Here is a 6,000-nt window from a genome sequence, read left to right as displayed (position 1 = left end):
CTTGGTGGATGAAATGAGTGGAAAAAGAAGGCTGAGAGGGTGTATAGGAAGGTGCAGGTTCGAGGCTCAACAAAGAGCTTGAAGGTTCATTGTTATGAAACCAGCGCAAGAAAAGATAGAAAAGATAGATCAACGCCTTAGAATTCAGCCTCTTCGAGGGGGCAACCTCCTTTACATTACATAAATGAACAATTCTTGGATGATACAAATGAAAAGACCTCCTTTCTATATATAGGAGTCTAAGGGGTTATAACATAATCAGAGCCGACATAACAATAATAATGTAAGGGCACAATAATAACAATAGTGGGCTTCTATGGGGTACATTAGAACAATATGGGCACTACATGGGTACATCAATATAATAAGTGGGTTTTAATAATAACAATAAGGGGTTACACTAGTAGTATAGGGGCCTAACATGCCCCTCTCCTTCAAAAAGCATTGTCCTCAACGCTTGAGTAGTTCTTGATGTTTTTGTATAAAATTCTTGTCCTCCCATGTGGAATCTTCAAAGGGTAAGTTCTTCCACTTGATGAGATTCTCTGAAATTGATCGATTTCGTAGCCGTCAGGTTCTTGTTTCTGTGACTGCTCCAGGTTCCAATATGATTTTTCCTTCCTTTTCAATATCTGGCAATGTTGTTTGAATTGGGATCTTTTGAAACTTTTGAATAAGTGGCCATACTTCTTTGTCCTTCTTCCATTGATCCCTTGCTTCGTTTATCCAATCTGGTTGGCTAATAGAAATAGCACAAAACAATGTTTCCACATCCTCATCCTTGAAGAGTCTTCCCATTCGGTAAGGTAGCCATTTTTTAAGTGCATGTAGTATTGCCAACATTTCCTTCTCATAAATATCTTGCTTTAGATGTAGCAGTAAAAATACCCGGTCGCCTACATCAAAACATTTTTCACAATGATGTTGATCTACCTGTTGTTTCATTTGATTTTGCACCAAAGTGGCGTTATCCTTTAAAAGTTGGAGAACTTGTTGTTGATTCTCGATCTGATCTTTCACTGCTTGAACCTTTTTCTTCTTGATATGTCCTTCTATCTTTAGAGTTTGAGGAGTGGTAATTTCTTCCAATCCTTTACAAGATATGGTCAGATTCATTTCTTGAAGCTCGATGTGATCTTTCACTTCTTGAACATTTTTCTTCTTGATATGTCCTTCTATCTTGATAGTTTGAGGAGTGGTAATTCCAACCAGTGAATTACAAGATATGGCTGGATTCATTTCTTCTTTCTTGATTTGATCTTTCACTTCTTGCACCTTTTTCTTCTTGATATGTCCTTCTATCTTGAGATTTTGAGGAGTGGTCATTCTTGCCAATAGGTTACAAGATATGTTCTAATTCATTTCTTCTTTCTCTGGGGTCAGGTCCTGGCATATATCCTCTTCTTTTGATGTTTCTTGATCCTTTTCTTCCTCCTCTTCATACTCTATGTAAAATAATTTCTTCTCAGCACACTTATGACCTTTAGTGCATTTGCTGTCACAATTGTAACAAAGCCCCTTTTCTCTTTTTTCTTCCAATTGTTGTGGTGTAACCCTTGTAGGTTTTGGAAGGCTAGGAGAAACAACACATCCATCTTTAAAGTTGTGAGGGGTAGACTTCCTTCAAGCCATAATTTTACTTTCAAATATGTCACAAAGCCCTTTTACTCTTTCCAATTGTTGTGGTGTTGCTCTAAAGAAGGTGTTTCTCTTTGTATCCTCATAATGTGCTATCATTTCCTCCGTGAGAATTGACCATGTAACAAGTTTTTTACGAGAACAAAGCCCTTTATACCATAAAAATTGATCCGGTTCTAAATATGAAGATGCAATACATACCTTTTGTAACTGTGGTACACCATGTAGATCAAAATATTGCTCCATCTGAAGTATCCAATTTACCGGATCCTTGCCATCAAACTTCCTCATCTTTCTTTTTCTTGATTTTAGGACCTCGATCTTGAAACGACTGTAACTCTGTACTTGCGGATATTTAAGTTCTAAAATTGCTACCAATAGTAGCCCTCCGTGTCCTATTTTCCAATGCCACCAGTCTGATCCAAATTGGATTCTCCAAAAAAGAGTTATGAAAAATCTCCCAAGATGACCTGATTATAGACCTTTCCAGAAGAGCGAAGTTGTACAACGTGCCACAAGTCACTGTTTAAACCTTTGGATCTGAAAAACACCCACAAGAAACTAAAGTCTGTCCTCTTTCTGTACCTTCTTATGGAATTGCAATCCGATGCTCAGAAAGAAAGTTATGATGATTTTCCCCAAGTCACCTATTTTGAGTGTAATTCAGGAGTCTGCAAAAAGACAAACTTCCTCAGATCATATCTCCGACAATATCGCGCGAAAAGCTCTGAAATTCGGACCCAAGGTTTAGCGTGATTTCTTCTCAAATGGGTTTTTCTTGCGACTTCGGAAACGTCACAGAAAAAACGTTATAGCGAAAATGCCACGATGACCTGTTTGGAGCAGCGAAACCCTAGAATCCAAAGCTCTGATACCAAATGTTATGAAACCAGCTCAAGAAAAGATAGAAAAGATAGATCAACGCCTTAGAATTCGGCCTCTTCGAGGGTGCAACCTCCTTTACATTACATAAATGAACAATTCTTGGATGATACAAATGAAAAGACCTCCTTTCTATATATAGGAGTCTAAGGGGTTATAACATAATCAGAGCCGACATAACAATAATAATGTAAGGGCACAATAATAACAATAGTGGGCTTCTATGGGGTACATTAGAACAATATGGGCACTACATGGGTACATCAATATAATAAGTGGGTTTTAATAATAACAATAAGGGGTTACACTAGTAGTATAGGGGCCTAACAGTTATCGATAATAATGTTCTACTATGCCCTTTGAATTCCTTCAAAATAAATTTTCAAACCAAGCTTAAGCAAAAATTTAAGAAAAACTACACACCTTTTTTCACCTTGTAGGAGCTCGATATTGCCTCTGATGTATCTCTGTACTTTCCAATCATCTACTTCTGAATTTGTTAGCTGTAGTAGCCCTCTGGGTCCTCTTTCCAATGCCACAAGTCTGATCCAAATTGGATTCTCCAAGGAAGAGTTATGTGAAATCTCCCACAGTGACTTGCTTATAGAATAGTTCAGTAGAGCGAACTTGTACAACATGCCACGAGTCACTATTTCGACCTTTGGATCTGAAACACGTATAAAAGAAACTACAGTCTGTCCTCTTTCTGTACCTTTTTACGAAATTTCAATCCGATCCTCAGAGAGAAAGTTATGATGATTTTCCCCAAGTCACCTGTTTTGAATGTAATTCAGGAGTCTGCAAAAAGACCAACTTCCTCAGATCATATCTCTGAAAATATCATGAAAAAAGCTCAGAAATTCGGACCCAAAGTTCAGCGCCAATTCTTCTCAAATGGGTTTTTTTTGCGACTTCTGAAACGTCACAGAAAAAAAGCTATAGCGAAAATTCCACGATGACCTGTTTGGAGCAGCGAAACCCTAGAATCCAAAGCTCTGATACCAAATGTTATGAAACCAGCTCAAGAAAAGATAGGAAAGAAAGATCAACGCCTTAGAATTCAGCCTCTTCGAGGGGGCAACCTCCTTTACATTACATAAATGAAAAATTCTTGGATGATACAAATGACAAAACCTCCTTTCTATATATAGGAGTCTAAGGAGTCACAATATAATCCAGCCGACCTAACAATAATAATATAAAGCCACAAAAATAACAATAGAGAGATTCTATGGGGCACATAAATAACAATATGGGGGTAATAGGGGCACAACAATATAAATAAGGGGTATAAATACAATAGTAATGGGGTAATCACTAGTATTATAGGGACCCAACAATATATATATATAGATAGATAGATATATATATATATATATATATATATATATATATATATATATATATATATATATATATATATATATATATATATATATATACACGTTCCTTTTTGTTCTAAAACATAGTATTGAACCTTTGTAAATTTGTGCATCTCGAGTTTCTTATTTAAATGTGGTATTATGCATATATTAGTATCCTAGTTCCTTGGTGATTTTTCATGTCTTACATTACATTGTATATGTAATACTTCTAGATTTTTCCATGCATATACATGTTAACTTATGGTGGTTCAAGAAAAGGTAATTTTGACCTACCACATCGACGATTGTAAAACAATCTTTCTAAATCATCAACTGTGGTAAATCTTGAGGTTTCATGGTAATACAAAGTCTATTCTGACAGTGCTTTAAGTTCATTTGTTTCCCTTGTGATGCTTTTAGAGCTAGTTGTTCTACAAACTTTGTTTCCACTGTGATTATTCTCATATGGAAGAGTTTAATGAATATTTCTGTCATTTTTCGAGTTACTGAGTTCCTTTGACTGTTGGTTGCTTGCCATGTTCACATTTATTCAAATCTATATCACAGGTAAACTTATTTTTGTCTATTTGTGAAATTCTCTTTGCATTCAAATTTGATTTTCAGTGGAAATTATTTAACATTTATAATTTTTAAACTAAGTTTCGTCAGTTGTTTCTCCTTGGAGTTCTCACAACAAATTTTTCAGTTTTCCTCTAATGACAGTTCCTTCTGGTATATTTAGTCGTCGGCCTTAGTGATTCCGCCAAAGTTTAAATATTTTTAAACTCAATAGCTCATTCTCTTTTTGTATGCCAACACCTTTCAAGTAAACCCTTTACTTTGAATTTAACAAGGGTGTTGATTTATTGTATGAACTCACAGTTCTAGGTTTTTAATTTCTAAATAATGGTGGTTCAGAACTAGTTTATGGGTTTTTCTTTTAGAAGTATGATTATTTTTGTTGGGAGAAAGAGATCTACGAGGGTTCTCAAACCTTTAATTATTTTTGTTTCTTTTATTCATTCCATAATTTGAACTCCAGGGACTATAGAACATTATATTTGCATTAAGAAAGGGATTATAACCCTTTGTTGTTGTTTTTCACTATTATTATTATTTTTTATTTTTCTGTGGCCCATCTAGGGTTTAGTCTTATTTTTAGACGCAAAAAATAAAAAATGATCTATTGTGTTTCTGGTTTATTTTGGGGTTTGGGTTTTCCTAAACCCTAGTTAACAATTAGCAATAGAAGGTTTCAACTATGTTCAATATATCTGGGTATAATTTTATAAAGGTAATCATCTGTCTTGTTTTTAATAATGCATAAAAAAATATGATTTAGATATAGTCAATCAAGGTTTATATCCTATTGACCCTAATGTTTGCATAGTGAACAAGATTATATGTAATGTACTTGCCTTGGTTTTTTTTCCTTTATAACATTTATTTACCTTGCAATTTCCTTCTCCATAGTGAACAAAGATTGAACCATTATTTCTTTGAGTGGTTCAATATTATTATATACTTCTTAATATCAATATTATATACTTCAGAATTGCAGTATTATATACTTCTTAATATATGGATTCAACTATTTTTTATTTTTTTACATGCAACCTTACTTATTTTCTTTAGAGAAATATTCCTCTTTCTGTATACAAGAACTAAGTTTATTTAGCTTATGTAGGTGAAATGAACGAAATGGAATTTATAACCATTTCAAGGTTATTTCTATCAACCACTTTTCCCATTTACTTTCTTATTACTAAATTTTCCTTCGCATTCTCAGTTAAATTTCCCTTTTTTATTAATATTCATTAACATTGTATCTTTTTACTCTAGGTATTGATTTTTCATCTAAAAACATCGTTTTTCCTTTGATTTTTCCAAGTTCGACATGAATCTATCTCGACTCATTAAACTTTTCTACCACGTTGCAAGTCTCGAACTCTTGGTTTCTCGTTCTTCTTGGGAGTCACTATTGTGCTCGAGGTAAAGTTTCTAAACTCTTTGAATCTAAATATGTTTAATGATTTATACTTTATTATGTTTCCTTTGAATTCGTAATTTCTTCCCAAAATTGGAAGTAATTTTCTAAGGCCTTTGTTGTAATAAT

Source organism: Pinus tabuliformis, chromosome 7 (genome assembly GCF_031772625.1).
Source record: "Pinus tabuliformis cultivar Carrire ecotype Pingquan chromosome 7, CPIR1, whole genome shotgun sequence".
NCBI lineage: Eukaryota > Viridiplantae > Streptophyta > Pinopsida > Pinales > Pinaceae > Pinus > Pinus tabuliformis.
Note: the sequence above shows the minus strand (reverse complement) of the source record.